This window comes from Prionailurus viverrinus, chromosome C1 (genome assembly GCF_022837055.1).
Source record: "Prionailurus viverrinus isolate Anna chromosome C1, UM_Priviv_1.0, whole genome shotgun sequence".
In the NCBI taxonomy this organism is placed as follows: domain Eukaryota; kingdom Metazoa; phylum Chordata; class Mammalia; order Carnivora; family Felidae; genus Prionailurus; species Prionailurus viverrinus.
In genome coordinates, this window is record NC_062568.1 from 24,160,530 (window position 1) to 24,182,005 (window position 21,476).

The following is a 21,476-nucleotide window of genomic DNA, read 5'->3' on the forward strand; positions in this document are numbered from 1 at the left end:
GAAGATGGCAGGCCCACGTCTCCACCAGACGGAGTCCCCTCCGGCCTGCCTCCACGGCATTACAGATACAGCTCTTACCCTGCCTTGTCCCTACTGCAGCGACCCAGGACACCACCAGTCTTGGACCCCCGCCAGCAGGTGTGCATGGCAACCCTAACTGGCTTCACAAAAACCAGGAGACTCAGGAGCCTGACATTGCAGAATGTATCCTGGCAGAGGCCCGTTTTTCAAGCCGCTGCCCATCCCTTTTCTCTTTAAACAGCAGACTCATGTATGATGTTCTATTTTTCCATCTGAAAACGCTCCAGCCGAACACTTGCGCGGTTACCATGGCAACTATCAGGTAGCATCGTCTTGTGCCTGAAGCTGAGACTGCCTGCAAGAAAGCCAATGCGGTAGTATATTGTTTCTTCCTGGACGAATCTTTTCCACTGTAGCCTATAGTGTTCCCATAATATATTCGATCAGAAGCTTGAGTGGTTTATTGAATTTAATGTGCCATGGCTCTCCCTTGACTGAGCAATCCATTCAGTGGTCGGCCTTTATTTTGAATCTTCTCCCTGGCAATAAAAAGTGCAGGGCCTACTGTGGTGCATGTTTTGTGATTTCTAAGGTTCTAAGAAAGCAAATGGGTTGGCACACACCAACAGACTCTGTCTTTTTTAATCTCACACTAGTTGAGGAATTATTCGTCTTATTTTGACTGGACCCGAGTGGGCTATTTGCCAAACATCTGATTTCTAGATATTGTATATATCACCAGGGGAGAGCTAATACATTTCTGTGATTAGTGAACACTGTAAGGAGGCATGGAGCAAAAGCCAGCTGGCTCAGCCAGACAGTGGCCATCAATCCTAAACCCTCCAAGGTGCCCCCCTCCACCTATGCCCCTTATAGAGTGTCCATGCCCCCCAGCCTCCCTGGGCGAGAGACGTAAGGTAAGCAGAGGATGGGGGTATGTTTACCGTGGAAAGGGGCAACCCAGAAGGATACCATGAGTGGTAGTGTTCTTTGGGATCAAGAGAATGAGACACTCGACTGTTTCACAAAGTTTCAGAGTAGACTAGACACGGGGAGAGAGTAGGGGATTTTGAAGGAGCTTTTATACACCTGTGCGTGTACCTTTGCATGTCTGAGAGAAGTGTGGGTGGACACTGAAATCCTTTAGTGGGCTATGCTTCTTTGACTGTGAAACCACTCGGGATAGGGCTGGACCGCATGGGTCATAGCTTAGTACGCACTAACAATTTGTTCATTGGAACGTTAACGTTGCCTAATAATTTCATTAATACTCGTACCAAACCACTGACTAGTTATAAAATATTTAGCATTAGGCTTCTGGGTTTTGATTTTTTTTTTTTTTTAAAATCAGACCTTAGGCACACACTCATCATTGGCCCAAGCATGCCCTTCTTTGGTAATTGAAAAAATCTACACATGGGTCTACTTGCTAATACCTTGTGGACACCCATGAACCCATCATCCTCTATTCACAGTTCTAGATGTTGTAGGAGGTACAAAGAGGAGGGAAATGTGTCGCTTCTTCCAAAAAAGCCTCTAATTTGGTGTGAGAGGCTGATGACGGCTCCCAAAGATATGTTCGAATCCTGCCCCTTAGAACGTGTGAATATCACCTTAGTTTGAAACAGGGCCTTTGCAGATGTGATTAAAGTAAGGATCTAGTCACGAGCAGATTATCCTGGATCCTCTGGCTGGACCCTGAATGCCATCAAAAGTGTCCTTATAAGAAAGAGACAGGGGCGCCTGGGTGGCGCAGTCGGTTGAGCGTCCGACTTCAGCCAGGTCACGATCTCGCGGTCCGGGAGTTCGAGCCCCGCGTCAGGCTCTGGGCTGATGGCTCAGAGCCTGGAGCCTGTTTCCGATTCTGTGTCTCCCTCTCTCTCTGCCCCTCCCCCCGTTCATGCTCTGTCTCTCTCTGTCCCAAAAATAAATAAACGTTGAAAAAAAAAAAAAAAAAAAAAAAAAAGAAAGAAAGAGACAGAGAGCGGACCCACCCAGACAGACGAGAAGACACTCTGAAGACAGGGGCAGAGATTCAAGTGATGTGGCCGCAAGCCAACGAACACCCAGACAATCCAGCAGGCATCAGAAGCTGGAAGAGGCACGGGATAGAGTCTCCCCTAGAGCCGCCAGTGGGAATGCAGCCCTGCTTAACATTTGACTTCAGACTTCCGGTCTCCAGAACTGGGAGATAATACATTTCTGCTGTCTGAAGCCACCAAGTTCATGGTGATTTGTTACGGCAGCCCTAGGAACCTAATACATTTGGTGTGATGGCGAGGCACGCACACAAGCAGCAGCAACTAGAAAAGCCAGCACTTACTAAACACCTTCTCTACGCTAAGCATTTTACCTGCATTCTCTCTTTTCATTCTGCAAACGAATGGAGTCCCTGTCAAGCAGGGACTGTAATCCCCTCCATTTTGTATCTGAGCTAATTGAGCCTCAGTATCTTAGAAAACTTTCCCAGAGTCCTACACGTAATTAGTGGCATTCAGGGAATTCAAACCGGGGATTCCCCGCTGCTATCCGAAAGCAGAACATCCCCGTGAAAACTTTCATCCGCCAAAATGGTGTAAACTGAAAAGTATCCTCTGCTTCCTGAAAGTTCCTGTTAGGCCACGTGGTTGAAAGAAAGCCAAAAGGATTTTTGCTTTTACAAAAACAGCCTTAACTGTACTAACGTAGGTTTTTGTAAAAGGGAAGTGACAAATTGCAGACTCTTTGCGCAGGTGGGTGAGGGACGCTTGTACTGAGCACTGACAAGTGCACCCTCTAACTCAGAATTGAAACACATGCACACCTGAACTCTAACGTGCAGCTCAGCCATAAGTGCCGAAATGAACAGAGTTTCCTTCTAGATTTCCTAGTAGAAAAATTCCAGATAGCTTAATAGAAGCTTCATTTTTCTCTGCACGCTCGGTCTTCATTTCACTGGTATTCTAAGCCATACCTCATCTGTCTAATAAGAAAATTGCTATGTTTGCCTAGCACAAAAATGTGCAGAATGCCTTCAGGAAACACGGGGTAGACCAGTTTTGCTGAAGCAGAGCTGTTTGCATCAGAGAGTCCCAAGGGAGGCAAACAGAATTTTGGTGCGAGCCAGATTGCAAGAGGACAAAGGAAGTCTGATCTAAGGGACCCGGACTTGATTCCGTCATCAGAAGTCGGTGGAGGTAACTATGAAAAGACAATCAGCCTAGTAAGTAGGGGTCATTGGTGACCTTGAACTTAACAGAGTCTGGGGTGAGGATGATGGTAGACTGCAGGTACTTAAGGAAGAAGAGGGCATGTGGACGTGGAAGCAGATGGGACAAAGTCCTCATTGGAGGTGTCGGGCAGTGGAATAAAGGTGACAAACAGAGTGAGAGAGGGGGTAGGTGGGTGTCTGGGCATCAGCAGGTCAAGTCTCTTCCCTGTAGGAGAGACTTAGTGGGTGTGGGGCTGAAGGAGACTGGAAAGGAGGGCAGGCATTTTTTTAATTGAAGTATAGCTGACACACAATGTTCCATTAATTTCAGGTATGTGACATAGTGATTCCACAAGTTTATACTTTACGCTGTGTTCCCTACAAGGGTAGCTGCCGTCTGTCACCATACAACACTATTGTAGTACCATTGACTATATTCCCTATGCTGTACCTTTCGTCCTCGTGAATTACTCATTTCGTAAGCAGAAGCCTGTACCTCCCGCCCCCCTTCAACCCATTCGCCCATCCCTCCACTCCCTCCCCTCGGAAGCCAGTGATTTTTGTAAAGCCCCAGGGTAAAAGCAGGGGCCCTTCCTAGATTCCAAAGCAAGTGGATTAAACTGAGTTCAGTAATTCTCAGAGGGCTCCAGGGAGGCACTGGAGTGTATGAACTCCTTCGAGAATCTAAAGTCCAATCTCAGACACACCAATGCTGTGGTAACGTCTGTTCTTTAGTTTTTGCACGAATCACTCCCTTCACTTCAAAATAGTCTGCTAATATTTAAAGTGGCTGAGAAAAGAAGTTCTGTTTCCTTCTCGCCCCGGCCCAGCTCTGGTCCTGTGATGCCCAGCACAGAAGCCTTGTTTAATAAGTGTGAGCTGAAGGAATGAAGGGTGTCTACAGCACGACTCTACCATATAAGTTCCGTGACCTTGGGCAAGTTAGCTAAGCTAGTTTCCCGATCGCTAACGTGCAGATAATAATATCCCAGTCGCAGAATCATTGTGAGCATTAACGGAGATAATGAGTGTAAAACATATAGCGTGGCAGCTGACACATAATAGAGAAACTACCAAGTTGTTGAAACCACGTTTTGCAAAGCCATGTAACAGAGCTGTCAAGACGGAAACTGTGAATCGAGCACACTTGACTTCCAATTCAGTTCAGCTGCTTACTGTCTGGATGACTGTGGACGGTTTACTTATCCTCTCTAAAGCCAGCCTTTCATTTATAAAATGTGGACAATCATATTTACTTTATTAGGGATGTTTTGAGGAATTAGTGAGGTATCATACGTAGAGCTGGACTCTCCCTTCTTTTACAGTAATATGCAAATTTTTAACTAATATTTCACTTTGAGTGGAAAAAGAACATGGAAATTTCCAATAAAAATCATTTGGATTGGATGCACTCTCTTCTTTTTCCAAATGAACGATGCTGTGCTTTCTTCCCTATTTTCCCTAATCTAAAAGACAAGGCGTTATGCACTGAAAAAAATCTTTTAATGTTTATTTATTTTTGAGAGTGAGTACACGCAAGTGGGTGAGGGGCAGAGAGGGAGACAGAGGATCTGAAGTTCTGTGCTGTCAGCGCAAAGCCCCATGTGGGGCTCGAACCCACAAACTGTGAGATCAGGACCTGAGCCGAAGACGGATGCTCAACCGACGGAGCCCCTCAGGCATCCCACACTGATAAACTTAATATCATTCCTTCCCTAGATTAAAAGTGTCCCCAGCCTCTCTATTCTGAATGGGGTGGAACTTTACAAATTTACATATAGACATAAGAACATGATATTCCGTAATGTTCCTTATTCTAGTCTCTCTCTGGTTGGTTTCAATACTTCAAGGTATATAAAACTAACAAGGTTCACACTTTCTATCCCCCAGATGATGTGAGACAAATGGGAAGGATAGCAAGTAAGATCTGAGAAGATTTTGGAATGTAGATTCTCACGGTTCACACAGCCTCTGAGTGCCAGCCCATAATATCACTTCTAGATGATTATTGAAGACATGAACATGAAAATATAACAATTAGATATGACACTTCAGGGTCTAAAATCCCACAAGGTTCTGCTTGATTAAAAATGGTCCATGTGGAAACTTTCAAAACCTGAAATTAGTTTCAATATATGAGGAACTCTTCTCACACAGACTAATAACGGACAAATGAGCTTGCTACCAGGCCTTGGAAATAGTAAAAGGAAGCACAGTGAATCAACGCTCTAAGTAATAAATTCAAAACAGCCATGTGTTCCAACTTTTACTCCATAGAGTGCATAATGATTGAGTGTCCATTTAAACCAAGGTTCCTGACATATAGGGGTTTGAGTTGCAACGGGGGAGACAGACGTGGAAACATTCAACGTAAGTGCTATAATAGAGCGGGTCTTGAGGAGTGGGTCTTGAGCAGTGGGTCTTGAGGGTGCCCAGTTTGTGGAGAACAAAGCCCTGAAGCTGGATCGACAGATTTAGCAAAACATTTAATTATTTGGTCTTAATTCACTGGCTGCAGAATGAAAAAGACAGTTGGTAGAGCTCAATTTTCAGCGAAATATGAAGCTCGAATTTCACATTCTTCCTTTTTAAGATATCCGTCTCTTCTGCCTCTGATAGGAAAGTGAGGTCTTGGTGCCATGATGTATTGAAAACTAAACTTGAAAAAGAGGAAACACAGACAACCTATTGTTTATGTGACCTATGTGCTATCAAAATACTGATTTGTGTGGTGAATTGTTGTTCCATTTCTTTCTCATTGACTTGGTAGGTAGGTACACTGGGTACAAACTAAGTGAACCCAGAAACAGCAAAAGGCCCCAAGAAGATAAATCTATCAAGAATTATGAGAAGACTGATGTTACTAGAAAAGAGGGAAGAGTCAGTTGAATGTAAATTTCAAAGCTATCTTTATCATGCCGTAAAAAATTCCAGGTTTCGACGTATTTTTAAAGTCTTTGAATTGAGAAGCTCAGAAATTGGTGCTAGTCCTGCCTCTGACTTTTTCTAGGTCTGTCCTACCTCTGGATAGGTCACCACCACCGGTGTCGGCTCCCTAAGCCTCTAAAACGAGGGGTTTGTATACCCAGAACTCTTTTGGACCTAAGTAAGAGAAATTCAATTCAAACTGGTTTCATTTTTTCAAAGGGGGAACTTCATCGGTTTCGGTCACTGAAAAAGGTACACCAACTTCAGGCATAGCTGCATCTAGGAGCTTTGAATTATGTTGTCACCAGGACACTGTACCTGTACTTTATTAGCTCTATTGAGCTCTAATTTTTATTGTGCTGGCTTCATCCTCATGCACATTCTCCCTCTGTGATGACAAAATTGCTCCTCACATCTTCCGCTTTTTTCCTAAACACGTAAAGCCCAGCAAAAAAAAAAAAAAAAAGAGTTTCTCCTTCACCGTAATCCCAGGAAAAGTCCCAGAATTGAGTTTCATTGGATTTAATTGACTTCAGGCACATCCTTAAACCACTCACCTTGTGAATGGGGAATACAGTGTTTCAAACTGGTCGGGCCTGGGTAAAATGGAGCCACAGGTAGAGTCAGTACCAGGTCCGAGAGTGAGGGAAGACTGATTTCCAAAGGAAAGCCAAGAATCGGCTACAGAATAAAGGGGAAATGGAGTTTGGAGGCCCCTAAACAACAGATGTCCACTGTAGGATGAAACACATCGCCTGTAAGGCCTCTTCTAACCCCGAAACCTACCTCTTGAAACCTACCTCTTTCCTTTATTAGATAAGGAAATTGTCACCAAGAAAGGCCCGGTGATTTGCCCGTCTCACAGTTAGTTAATGACAGAAACCGAACCTCTGGTCTCGTAAGCTGCAGTCATGTATCCCACATATTTTCAAGGGTTCCGACTCCAGGATCACAACGGACAGAACACCAAGCGGTTCATAAAGTGTGATCTCTGCCACTCCGGGAGAGCATCGCGTTGAAGGTCACTCCTTGTCTTGCTTCTGAAGATGCCATTAGGGACTGCTGATAACCGATCGCAGGTGCGGCCGAGAACCTCTGCATCGCCTCATGTGATTGGTTGACTCCACTTCAAACGTGCTATATACATCGCACCTGTTTCCAGTCCAGCTGAACACGCTTTGCGTTCTCATTTTTAACGTCTTAGAAGAACAAGCTCGTGGTTACCATAGCAACTGTCCGGCGGCGACTTCTGCTTGGAGATGAGCATGCCAACAACAATACTGCTTCTTTTTCTTGATCTAGACTAGCCTTGCGGGTGGGCCCAGGCACGGGTGATTTTTCTCTTATAAGCTTCTCAGATGATAATGCACGGCCAGTGTTAGGAGATCTGATACAGCCTTTTAAATTCTTATTAAGACTGGTCTGGCCAAGAGGTCAGCCAGTTCATTCAATCTCATGCCTCCTGTTTCACTTCCGAACGTCCCATAAGTGCCTACCTGGTGACTTATTTAAAACCCTCTTCTCAAAGGAAAGGATCTGGTCCACTCTGGCACAGTATGTGATTTCTGGCTTTCCGAGGTGCAAACTCATGAATATTCTTAATTAGAACTGGGGTTTCTCCATCTCTTTCAAATTGGGCTATGCTGGAACTTAATTGCAGCAAGGGACTAGGGACATCTGGCAGGTGTAACAGCCATGATCTGTGGTTCTGAATATACCATATGAATTACCAGCAGAGTAGTGCGTCACTGCTGTTGCCGATATGCTGTGGAGATGTGGAGGAAGAAGGAAGCAAGGCAAATAATGACCTCTCAATTAAGTTTTCCAAAAGGCCCAGATGATTAACTAACTGCCTACAGGCAAAATTTACTCCTCAATTGAAAACATAAGCAACAACATAAAACAGGAACACCTGCCATCCCAATAACTTAGGGATGGTGAAAAGAAACATTCCATTTTTTTAAATTAGCGCGTGCCCAACGTGCGGTAGCTCTTTTCCAAATGATTTTATGTTCCTTCCTTCATTAGTGTGAAGCTTGAAATAAGGTCTATTCAGTTTCATACTATGGACTTGATTTATGTCAAAACATTGTACTGGTTATGACCTAGGCAGTGATAGACGTCTTTGAGGGAATGTGGCTCGGTATTTAAAATGTGGTCCTTGGGGCGCCTGGGTGGCGCAGTCGGTTAAGCGTCTGACTTCAGCCAGGTCACGATCTCGCGGTCCGGGAGTTCGAGCCCCGCGTCGGGCTCTGGTCTGATGGCTCAGAGCCTGGAGCCTGTTTCCGATTCTGTGTCTCCCTCTCTCTCTGCCCCTCCCCCGTTCATGCTCTGTCTCTCTCTGTCCCAAAAATAAATAAACGTTGAAAAAAATATTTAAAAAAAAAATGTGGTCCTTGAAAACTGAGTGAGAAATATTTAGTAGGGGACTTCTGCCGCCTTATTTTTGAGCTCTTAACAGAATAAATTTAAATTTTGTGATTGAAAATCATGGGGACCATTTTGGTAAATAATAATACAGAATGTATTCAGTAGATATTTATGGAGCATATCCTGTTGGCAAACTCTTTAGATGCGATAAGGGATATAAAGATGACTGTTCTTGGTATGTTTACAATCCATATGAGGAAATGAGGGAGACATTAATCACTACAATGCTAGGCCATATGTGATCAAGTAAGATAGCGTTTTGAACGTGGCGGGGAGAGAAAGTCACATAAAAGGAGCAATAGGAACAAAAATTCCTAAGGTACAGTGGGGACAGAGTGGGTGGGAGACGAGACTCACTGGGTGTCTAACGGTATGAGAAGCAGGTGACAGATTCTTTTCTACACACGTTATCACCTTTAATTCTTGCGACAACCCCACGAGTTTATTCACAGATAATTTCCAGATAAATAGACTCAAATTCTGAAATCCTAACTCAGTTTCCCCAGATCACTCCAGCAGTAACATTCACATTCATGGAAAAATGATCAGCTCAGTGCGACCACCCCGAAAGAGGAAAAGAGGCTGGAATGTAGTCAGAGAAAGCAAGATCACACAGGGCTGGAAAGTCAGACCGACGAGTTCAAAGTCAACCCCACAGGTAATGTGAATCATTCGCAGCCTGACCTAAATCTCAGCCAGTTCGCCTGTGTCAGGAGAGCGATGACAGGAGTCTGATGCCACCCTTGTGACGGTTCAAAGCCCTCCTACGTTTCCCATGCTTTCTTATGCTCATTTCCTCTCTCTTCCCGATGGCTCTGTGCTCCTGTGCCCTGCACATTTGTGTACACATGATGCCCAGCTCCATAGGGTCTCCCCAAGGCCACTACTTCCAAATATTTCATAAGCTTGGCGGCTTTCTAAAAGTGAATGGGGGTCATGAAGCAAGACACATCAAGAAGAGAGGTATCTATGACCCCGGGCCCATTCCTTCTATTTCCCAGTCCCTGCTTTTTGACTTTCTACTCCTCTTCCTTGTGACACAGGCAAGATGCTGCTCGTATTCATCTGTTTCGGGGAAGTTCCACCCACACCCTTGAGTGGGTCCTTGGTGCTTGTCTGCAGCACCCCCTCCCCGCCCCCCCACCCTGTGAGCTATTTCTTCTAAACAAATGCCGAGAGTTCTCCTCGGCAGGAGTTCTAGTAGATAGATGGACGGGATCCTGAGAGCCTGAAAGCGGGGAGACATGTACTCAAGGCCATCGCCCAAGCGCAGCACGAGCCTATACTGACTTTACCCAGATGTTGGCAGTAAGGGCGGAAGAATAAAGGGCAAACATGAGACACGAGGAAGGCGAAACTCTATTTCAAGTGACAGGAAGGAGAACTTTTCTATTTCGTAGATTCGTTTGCACCATGAAAACTACCTAAGTTCTTAATGAGGTTTATGGTATTTTTTTTTTCTTTCCCATCAAATGCTTTAGTTCTATCTAAGTTTTGGACATAAGGCAGTATTCTCTCTAGTTATAAAATAGACTATCAGCAGGTGGTCTCAGAAAGGAATTTTCCTAACAGGCTGTACACTTTGTCAGAGAAAATTTTTCATGCCACTAGATCTTTTTTAAAATCATGATTTACTTTCCAGATATTTCAACCTTTATTTCCATTTCGTTTGCTTTGAAACACAGTAGATTAGCTAGAGCACGCGGTTGTCTAGGATCGGCTGAGCAGCACAGAACACTGACACAGTGAGAGAGCGGAATGTGAGTCATTTGTCTTCTCTGCAAGCACACACAAATGATCCTTTCCTGCCATATGTTCCAGAGAGTTCTTTTATTTCCCTTCAGGTATTTGACCCCCTATTGAATAGAGGCATTGATCAAAGTTGAAGCTGTAAAGTGACTGATAGAACAGCTTTAGTTCTCAGTAAATCAAATGTTAAAAAAGAATCAAAAGTTAAATTCTTGATGTTTAATTCCTGTTCCTGAGCCTGGCTTATGTGGACATGAGGATATTGCTTAACAGTCTTGTGCTTCTGGTTTCTCTTTCTTTCTTTCTTTCTCTCTCTCTTTCTAGAATAGACACAGCCAAGAAATTCTACAACGAGAAAGAATTTTTTTTTACTTGTACTGACCTTAGAGATGAGACTCCTTAAGTAAAAGATGGCAATTTGAAATAAAGCTCCTTGTGTCTATTTCCAAAGAATTATGACTTGGAAGGTTCATGTGAGGTGAAGGAGAACAAGAAGAAATAGGCATCGAGTTGAGATGCGGTGCCAAACATCTGGAGGAGAGAATGAGAGCATTATGGGAAAACAGATGGAGGGAAGCTTGGCCAGATGAAATTAAAGGAAACGCCGCTCAACATCTGATTAGCTAAGAGAATTCTATGTAAAAGGAAAATATCTATAAAACCTGTACTTTAAATTGTCTCTTGACATAAAAACACTTTTAAAAACTAGAGTTCTTATCAGGCTTGAGATTTACTTTGAAGGTTTTAATTTACTAATTACTCTGTGCATTGTCTTGTTTGGTTTTTTAATTAGAAACATGACCCTAACTGATAACCAAAAGGCTTATAGATAAAGACCTACACTAAAAATTATTTCTATGCTATTTTCATTAACCCACTGAAATTCTGCTTGAAAAACCAGGGTCTAAATTAAGCATTTGTGGGTGTGAGTTAAATATTTGTATTTATCAAGAGAAGCTGATAATACCTCTTTGGAAATTGGCTTTCCCTCTGCAAGAAAGAGCTTACTGTCGCGTATGAACATTTTATCCATCAGTTATGTTGAGCACAGGGGCTGAAGGTTCAGAAGCTTTGCAGAGGTCCATGAAAATGTCTAAGATCTGATCTTAAAAATTCATTGGGTCCAAATTAAAACACTAAACTCTGAATAAAAACAAATAATTACATCAAGAATATATATTATCAAAAGCAAAATCACAAAGATGGTTTCAGATTCTTACAAGAGAATATTGACCGTATGTAATGTGACAGACGGGACATGAGGGCTCTATAATAGGGACACCCAGGTCCTACAGAGGCCGTGGATTAGCCCTGCTAGAGCACACACACCCTTATGTTAAGCATTTCTTTTGTAGCCCAAGGGAAAAATCATCCTTTCCTTTAACATCCAGAGGAAATGGTTTGAGTCACTAATCCAGGCCCCGGGAGATGTAGAGCATACTCCTCATGACTCTGTGATATTCTCTTGGAGTCTATTGCTACCCTAGTTAGCTCCTGCCCAGACTTCCTGCCTCTTCTGACTTCTTGATCCTTGCTTACTTTCCCTTCTCCTGTGAGTCCCCTCCTCTTTCCATGCTATGTGCAGCCACGTTTCTCCTCATTTCTTCCAAAACACACTGCCAACAAAAAGCCATTGTTCACAACAGACTTTTTTGAGTGCTTGGGTATAAGGAAGAGGGACCAGCACCTCATGGAATAATAAACAACTCAAAATTGAATACAAGGGAATAGTGTTCTTATAGTTCCTCATCCATCCGCCAAGGGGAAGTTTCCTATCAGCACTTTCCTGCCTTGCACGCTGGCCCGCCACCATATTTCCGGGTCCCCTCTCCCTAGCAAGATTCCCATTTTCCAACTCTCCTCTCCTAGCTCCCAGGAACCCCTGCCTACCAATAAAAAGTGAGCATTCCTGTCACAAACCATCTAGCTTGTGTACTTTCTTTTGCATACCTAGTGATGCCCCTGATTGCACTTTCCTAGCAAATATACATTTTGCCCTTAAATTCTGTTACATCCTTGAAATGTGGACACTGCTAAGTAACTTTCTTTCTTTCTTTCTTTCTTTCTTTCTTTCTTTCTTTCTTTTTCTTTCTTTATTTCTTTCTTTCTTTCTTTCTTTCCTTCTTGATAGTAATCTTTACCTTTCTATGACTTCTAAAGAAGACCCACATGCTCAAAATAACAAAAGGCATATGTTTCAGTAAACCTTCTTTCCCCTGAATAATTACTTTCTGATTTTTTTTCTTTTTTCTTTTCTTTCCTTTTTTTTTTTTTTTTTTTTTTTTTGACAAGGCTTTGAGAAAGAGTCCTTGGAGATTCAAGTACTTTGTTGATTAACAGAAGAGACAGTACAAAGAGCCATGAGACCCAGCTTTTGCTTCCATGGACCAACATATTTCAATTCAAAATACTGACTGAGTCCAGGGTAAGGAATTTAGGAAAGAATTATGTACAAACAACCATCATTAGAAGAGTTAAATAGAGAGACAAACACAGGAATGATAAGCCAACAGAGGCCTCAGGGAGAAGGTAATGTGTGGGTTAAGCCTTGAGGAAGTAAGATCACATCCTGGGAATGCTGGGGCACCATTTTCTTCAGTTTCATTTGACTCTGGACATCGTGACTGAAAATGTGCCCTAAGAAGTCCATTTTGTCTGGATGACATACTCGAAAGGAGAAAACCACAATGTCCATTTACTTCACAAATAAAGACAACATTCACTTATTTTCACCGAGTTTGCTAAGCTATCAATGGACTCAAGATACTCTTTGATTCTGACTCGGGCTCAGTGCACTATTTTTCCCTATTTAGCCAGCGATGATCATTTCAACTTGCTGTGGACACGCACGACGCTAGGAGACAGGAACAGACATGGAAGAACACACAGTAAGACATGGCCTCTCTGATCACTGAGTGAGGAATAATACGGCTACAGAGAGAGAACTGCAAAACGATGTAGTAAATGGCATCATGGAAATGGTCAGGGATAGCCATGGGCACAAAGGGTGATCGGCTCTCTCCAGGGATGTTGGGGACGGTTCTAAGCGGGGGTAACACCTGAGCCCCTTCTCCAAGGCTGAGAGGAGATCACCAGGCAGCAAGGAGGAGGAGAACATTCCAAGGAGGGAGGTAGATGGTGCAAAGGGGGAGAGCACAGGGAGAGGCCCAGAGTTGAAACGGCACAGAAGGGGAGCTGGAGAAGCTGTGCCATGTGCTTTGGATGTTCATGATTAAAACAGGTCCTAAGGGATCCTGTGTGTGCCACTGAGAGGAGGAGGACGAGGGTTGGTCAAGGACAAGGGGGCCAAAGATGTGGGGACATAGACTGAATGAGCAGAGACTCTGCCCACACCCAACCCTACTCCTACGGAGCAGAGATGCTTCAGTGTTTTATATATTGGGATGTCATATTATACTTCATTTGGGGAAGAAAAGGGAAATTAAACCTTAAAAAACAGGTGACAATGAAAAGCAGGAAAATGGCAATTGTAGATTTGTGAATTAGAAAGACAACTTCACCATCAGTTACAAAGTAGATTGGAAGACGTGGAGACCATGAAGGGGTTTATCGCAATGGCTCGGGAGAGGTGATGAAGCTTTGAACAAAAGCATGACATAGTTTGAAAGCCAAGTATAACTACCTCAAGGTTTTCAAATGTACTTTAGGGCATTTTGTTTTTTAAAAAAAATTTTTTTACATTTATTTATTGATATATTTTTGAGGGACAGAGACAGAACACAAGCGGAGGATGGGCAGACAGTGAAGGACACACAGAATCCAAAGCAGGCTCCAGTCTCTGAGCTGTCAGCACAGAGCCCAAAGCGGGGCTCGAACCCACAAACCGCGAGATCATGACCTGAGCCGAAGTCGGATGCTCGACCGACTGAGCCACCCAGGCGCCCCTACTTTAGGGCATTTTGTAAGGCCAGAAAGTGTTCTAGAGATCTAAGATCGTGCTGGGTAAAGAGGGAGAAATGAATAATACATACGACTACTTATTCATTTCACTTAGACCTGTGCCCCTTTACCATAGCAGGAGGGGTGATATGCTTACTGCCCACTGGTTAAATGGGTCCATTTAGGACTGTCTTCAGGACTGTCTTCCTTATGGTGGAATCCAGCTGACAGCTGGTGATGGGGAGGATGGGCAGAGCACCAAAAAGGTGGCAAACACAGACTGGGAATCCCTAAAAGGTATAGTCACTTCTCTGCCTTCGACATGAAAAGAAGCTTTTCATGCAGAACCAGAGGATAATGTCCCTCGTCTATTTAAGGCACCCCCGAGTTCACAGGAGTAAGACCTTTCTCTTCCCCACTTGCCCGTAGCCTCTCCCACACGTGTGCTCCCTCGACCTTGTTAATTCCTGCTTCCCTCCCTTCCTGTCCCCAAGGTCCCCCTCCTCTGTGCATTACCAGTAGCCTCCCTCCTCACAGACTGTTAAAGACTCCAGAACCCAAGGATGGAGGGAAAAAAGGAGGGAAGACCATCATTGTGGCTGAGCCTAAGGTTAGAAATATAAGATATAGTTAGACACTAAGTGAACTACAAAGATTACATTCTGCTAACCAATCTTCTTATAGCTCATAATGCTAAGAGTGCTTCCAAAATTCTGTTGCATTTCAATATGGCTAGATATTGCTAGAGATAGATATAGATGTTTAGATATAGGTATAGATATAGAAATTATGTGTATACATATTTATACACACAATAGTTCCTCTATTTCCTTAACTTGAAGAGAAACCTAGTTCTCCCAAGGAGAACAGAGGTGGTACACCTTTCCTGCCACAGTTTTAAATATTGTTTCTAACTTAAAGAAAGTATTTACATAATTAGATGCTAACATATTAGATTTTTCTTTCCCAAAGTCACATGCAGATTAGCAAGAGAAACCTAAAATAGAGCAAAAGACACCAAGACCCAAAGAGACCACTGTAGGAGATTCTTGGAGGGGTGGGGAGGATTTTTGACCTTCAGGGCATCTTCAGTGGTGGGTATTTCAGCTGCTCTAGACAGAGCAGAAGAGAAGAAGCCCTCAGAGAAGAAGCCAGGTCTCCTACCTAATTCCCCCTAGAGCAATACTGGGAACCTCTGTGCCAGTGTACGTGGATCAGAGACAATTCTAGATTGAGGCAGTGTCTGTCGCTGTGGGTTTTCCCCAGTTTAATCCGGAGGAATTGGCATTGTGGCAGAGTATGTGTTTACACACATTCTTGTCTTGTGTCTTCATAATATGCACTGGCTTGAAAACAAATATGAGTCACTGACCCTGCCATAAACCAGAGATTGCAAGAAACAGAGAAAGAAACAAAGACAGAGAACAAGAACGTGTGGGAGGGGAAGGAGGGAAGGAGGGAGGAAAGAAGGAGAGAGAGAGAGAGAGAGAGAATTCTGTTTCCTTTTTGAGCATCTTTAAGCATCCTTAAGACAAGTTGTGACATTCCTCTATTTGTCCTGAACCCCAGCTTCCGAGGGTGATTACAGTTTGTATTAACCACCATTCCGGGAAAACTTGTATCCCTTCTAAAGTCAGGCAAAACCAAGAATGTGGCAGTCATAAAACTCCCATTCTGCTCTAACAGAATCAGTATTGCCACCTCAGGAATCGGGGACGTAAGTCCTCTGCAAAGTTGTCAAGGAGGTTCTATTTTTGGCCCCCAGTCTGTTTCAGCAGTGATGAGAAAAAGCAGGCCAGAAAAACATGAAAAATAGTTGAGGGCATCTGTAATATCCATGAAAGGGACACGGAAGAAACTTGCATGTGTCAGATGGAGGAGAAAATTTGAAACAAAAGGAAAATCTGGAGGCAGATTATTTAACATTCATTTATGCATTCATTCAACAAATATTTGCTGAGTCCCTACTTGGTGCAAAGCACTGCACAGGGCGATCTTATGGAGGATATAAATATTAAACAGGCTCAGCTCCTGCCTTTATCTTACAATCAAGTAGGAGAGATAAGGCATGCATGTATTTATTATTTAGTGGTGTCGTGTAAACGTTTGAGGTGGGAATCTGTGGGCTAAAGGCTATATTAGTCACTCTACCCAGAGTGGAGGCACAAATCAACCTGGCCCACAGCACCGTCAGCCGGCACATGGCAATGACCTTCTGGCCTTTCCATAACCAACAGCCCACAGGTCCTATGTCACGGACCCAGACTCTAAGGAATGCAACTGAGTCCTCTCTCTTTCGGAGGTAGCAATGGCTACGGAATTGCAAAAATCCCGTATTCAGCGGCAGAGGATTTCAACAGCCTAACACGAGTGGATTCAGAATTCAAGGAGGCTGTGGTCTATGGTGGCTTAGCGCAGAGGCTTTGGAAGCACAGCCACGGATTTGCTTCTCACTCCTGCCTATTGGTTCCTTGACAATGAAACGCTCTGAATCTCTGTCTCCTCCTTTGTAAAATGTCATTTGAAAGGATACTCTGAAGCAATGTGCTCTGGAATAGAGTACTCAAAACACAGACGTTGGTAATAAATAGAACGCTAAAAAAAAAAAACCCAGACATTAAAGTTATCTTGGTCACTTTGTGTTCAAAGAGCCCTGTTACTACTCTGCTAGGGGTTAGTCCTGCAGCTTATGCTCGATTTTTCCTTTTGCCTCGTGGGGTACTAGATTCGCCATTTTCTCATTCTCTCATCCTTTTAAATCATCGTAGTAAAATATACATAACATAAAATTTACCTAACCATTCTTAAGTGTGCAGGTCAGCAGCATTATGTACATTTGTATTGTTGCACAGCCGTCACAACCCTTCATCTCCAGAACTTTTTTCATCTTCCTAAACTGAAACACTGTACACATTAAACACCAACTCCCATTTTCCCCTTTGTCCGGCCTCTGGCAACCGTTATTCTTTGTTTTTGTGAGCTTTTTTTTTTTAATGTTTATTTATTCTTCAGAGAGAGAGAGGGAGGGAAAGAACAAGCAGAGGAGGGGCAGAGAGAGGGTGACACAGAATCCGAAGCAAGCTCCAGCCTCTGAGCTGTCAGCACAGAGCCCGATGCGGGACTCGAACTCTCGAAACGTGAGATCATGACTTGAGCCAAAGTCGGATGCCTAACAGACTGAGCCACCCAGGCACCCCAACAACCACTATTTTATTTTCTGTCTCTGTGAACGTGACTACTCTAGATAGTTCATACAAAAGGAAGTATGCAACATTAGTCCTTTTGTATCTGGCTTATTTCACTTCGCGTTACGTCTTCAAGGTTCATCCATGTGGTAGCATTGTTGGAATTTCATTCCTGTTTAAGGCTGAATAATATTCCACTGAAAGTGTATATCACATTTTGTTTATCTGTTCGTCCATTGATGGGCATTTGGGTAATTTCCACCTTTTGGCTATTATGAATAATGCTACTCTGAACATCAATGTATACATACCTGTTTAACCCTTTCTCGTTTTTTAAAACAATGCCTTAAAAATATTAATGCTGTATTTAAAAAAAAATTTTTTAAGTATTTTTTAAAAGTATTTTTAAAAATACTCTCTTATCCCTCTAAGTGACAATATAAGGATTGGCGAAGTAGGTTCTCTTTTACCTATTCTGTGACCATAGTGGGAGTATCAGGAAAGTTATTTTATTTGGGTCCTGTAGAGGGTTCTTTGATAAGCCTCTATAACCATAAAGCAAGTACCCTTATAACTGGCAGAAGTTTTGTCAAATCAGATAGGCTACATTTAAAAATAATTTATTAAATGAAAAAAATGAAAATATACTATTGTTGAAAAGTATTACATTTGTCCTATGAATAAATTAGGCATAAAGAAATAGGGATTGACCAACAATGGCCCATGGGCCAAAACCCAGCCCACTGCCTAGTTTTTATGGTCTACAAACTAAGGATGGGTTTCACACTATTTTAACGGTTGAAAAAATCACAAAAAGAATAATACCTTGTGACATAGTAAAATTAAACACAATGCAGATTTCAATGTCCATTAGTAAAGTTTACTGGAATACAGCCACATGCATTTAATTATATATTGTCTATAGCTCCTTTTAAAGTACAATGGCAAAGTTGGGTAGTTGTGATAGAGTTTATAGAACTCTCAAATTCCAAACGTGTATGCTCTAGCCCTTTATAGAAAAAAATGTGTCAACCTCTACCCTAAATCATTGATATAATCAATCCCTCATTTACAGTTAAAGAAATCAAACCCCAGGTAAGTGTCCTGTCAGACCATAGATTTTAAAGCTTGAGTGGCTAGGGGCGCCTGGGTGGCTCAGTCAGTTAAGTGTCCTACCTCGGCTCAGGTCATGATCTCACAGTTCGTGAGTTTGAGCCCCAAACCCAAACAGCTGTCTGTGTTGACAGCTCAGAGCCTGGAGACTGCTTCGGATTCTGTGTCTTGCTCTCTCTCTCTCTCTGCCCCTCCCCTGCTCACGCTCTGTCTCTCTCTGTCTCAACAATAAATAAAACATTAAAAAAAAAATTTAAAGCTTGAGTGGCTAAAAGGAATCCATGCCCCAACCCCTGACCCTGAGTTCCTAACCATCTCTCAGTGTATTCCTAAGTTACAGTACAGTGGTTTACCTTACAGATGTAGATTATAGATGAAGACATAGCTGTTTCACATTACTAATGCAAGACAGTCAGCTTCTGTTCTTTATTTCCTCTACAGAATGCTTGGAGTACAGAGCTGGATGCTTAGTTGTTAGCTTCTTCGTGAGGTTCACATCGGTTCATATCTTTAGGTGTTGACCTTGGTCTTTAATTCCTTAAGCACTATTTCATATAATGTCAATACTTCCCAACTGCTCTTGTGATGAATCCTGTAAGATTCAATATGTCACGAGGCTTTTCTTGACATGGCTTCAACTTACCTTCCCAGTCTTATTTCCCCATCTTTGTTTTCCCCTCTTCGCTCCTTGTCCTCTATGCTCACAGGACTTCCGCAAACTCTCAGCATCCTCTGCAGACCTAGCTCATCTCTGAGTCTTTGTTCACGCTCTCCATCACCAGGGTAACATTAATCTCACTCACTCAGCAAGGTCTTCTTCATTCTCCAAGACCCAGCCCAAATGCCTCTCCCAGTGAGGGGCCTCCCCAGTTCCTACCACAGGCAGAAGCAATAACTCTCCTTCCCTGTGGGTTGTGGCCAAAATCATTTCAGGAAGGTGTATTAAACATCTGAATTTATTATGAGAATAGACAAGAAGTTATTTCTATAGATAGCAGACAATGCAACATCAAAGGCGAAGGTCCGTAGACATTTCCCAAGCTTTTAATTCACAGAGATGTGCATCAATGCCATTTGCTCATCAAAATTCAAAGAAGCTTGTATTATCATCATGTGTTTTTATAGTAGTTTTTGCGTCAATGTGTAGATATTGTAACTACAGTTTCTGACTCATGGTACTTTACGCTAATATGTACGAAGCGTTATGTTTTGAAAATGAAATATTTTCTAGTGTTTATTTTGAAAGAGCACTCTGAAAACTAGAATAATGATCTCAGAGCCTCATTTTGATTGATTCCCAACCAAAAATAAAATCTTGACTGCACTGAATCTTTTTTATTATTATTTTGTTAATGTTTATTTATTTTTGAGAGAGAGAGAGAGAGACAGACAGAGCATGAACAGGGGAGGGGCAGAAAGAGAGGAAGACACAGAATCTGAAGCAGGCTCCAGGCTCTGAGCTGTCAGCACAGAGCCCGACACAGAGCTTGAACCCACAAACTCTGAGATCATGACCTGAGCCGAAGTCGGTCGCTTAACCGACTGAGCCACTCAGGTGCCCTGGCACTGAATTTTACATTTGAGTTTCCTTCACTCTTGTTGGACTGACAAGAACTTAATGTTGACAATTATCAATTCGGTTCATGAAATCTTCCTGAAGATGAGATGGCATACAAAGGAGTTTATTTTTTGGTGTGAATTACCAATTTAGATCTTGCTGTTTTATAATCAATTAGGTTACAATAGAGACTTGAAGGAAAACATAAATGGCATGTTGAATACGCCACTTGGATCATTTCTACCATGAATTCATTACCTCCCTGTTGATTTTCCTTCTCTTCTGTAGTGCACACTGACCAGAGGGACAATCGAATTTCCACGTGGGTAAACTTTGGAACAGCCATCCATATTTCAGGACTCCTGAGATCTTCTCTAAAGATAATTGTATAGGTAAAAACTGACTTGTTATCAGAAAACCAGGATCCAAGCCTTTATTCCTCTCATTAACTTATCTTGATCAAGTCAATCTGTCTTTGAGCTATTTCTTTTTCAGTAAAATTGCAATCGTAATTCCTACCTTCCAGTTTGTCTCCTGAGAATTATATTATGTGACTTCTTTCAAAATTGGGGCCACCCATTAGGAGTAGGAGGGTAATTCATCCCAAACTCATCCTGCCAAATGCTCACCAGATGCTGGCGAAGTACCTACCACACAGTGTTCTGTCTAGTGAAGAGAATAGGACCGTCTCTGTGCTTGAGGAGTCAACACCCAGGTCTCAAGAGGCAGTAAAGAAATAAATATGTGAGTAAAGATTGTGTTGGGTGCTACAAAGGAATGGACAAGCTGCCCTGAGAGACAGAAAACACCTCTGAGGGTATGACATGTAAGCTCTAGTTTCTACAGGCCGAGAAGGCATCAGCCATGGAAGGGGGATGGACGCCACGTGAGTGATTAAAAAAGAATCAAAGCCAGACTCCAGCGAGACCAAAAAGACACTGCTCCCTGTGACAGGAGAGATGTTTAATCCCCTCATCTATGCCACAGAAAGAGGAAGGGCTTGTACAACACGTTTGCCCTCTCTAGGGGGCATCCAGGGGGAGGTGTCAGACATCCTGAAACTTCATGGAGCATGCAACCCATGTACAGCATTATTTAGGTATCCTGTGCAAAGAAGGTTCTTATGCATTTTCTGTAGTATTAATACTGAGAGTACTGCAGCTGGCTTTCTGAAGCCGCCCCAAGTCATATCTCTATATGAGATAGCAGCATGAGACTTTGTAGAGCCATTCATCTGTTCGGTCAGCATCTATGTGGGCCATGCCATCTGTATGCCCGGCACTGTGGTAGGCACTGGAAAAAGACGAAGGCACACTCCCTGCCTTCTGGGAGCTCAGAGCCAAGCCCAGAATAGACAAGTAAACAAAAGAGGCCAGTGGAACACATCACAATGTGAAGGAGG

At 42.9% G+C, this 21,476-nt stretch overlaps 1 long non-coding RNA gene across 2 annotated transcripts; it reads left to right on the forward strand.

Moving 5' to 3' along the window:
• Nucleotides 1–332: 332 nt before the first annotated feature.
• On the forward strand, nucleotides 333–20,500 carry LOC125171787 (uncharacterized). Of its 2 annotated transcripts, none has more exons than XR_007154421.1 (3): nucleotides 333–395; nucleotides 9,076–9,227; nucleotides 20,363–20,500. It is a non-coding gene; the product is annotated as an uncharacterized LOC125171787 (long non-coding RNA). The 2 variants fall into 2 exon arrangements; XR_007154422.1 differs by lacking the exon at nucleotides 20,363–20,500 and adding an exon at nucleotides 12,611–12,736.
• The last annotated feature ends 976 nt before the right edge of the window (nucleotides 20,501–21,476 follow it).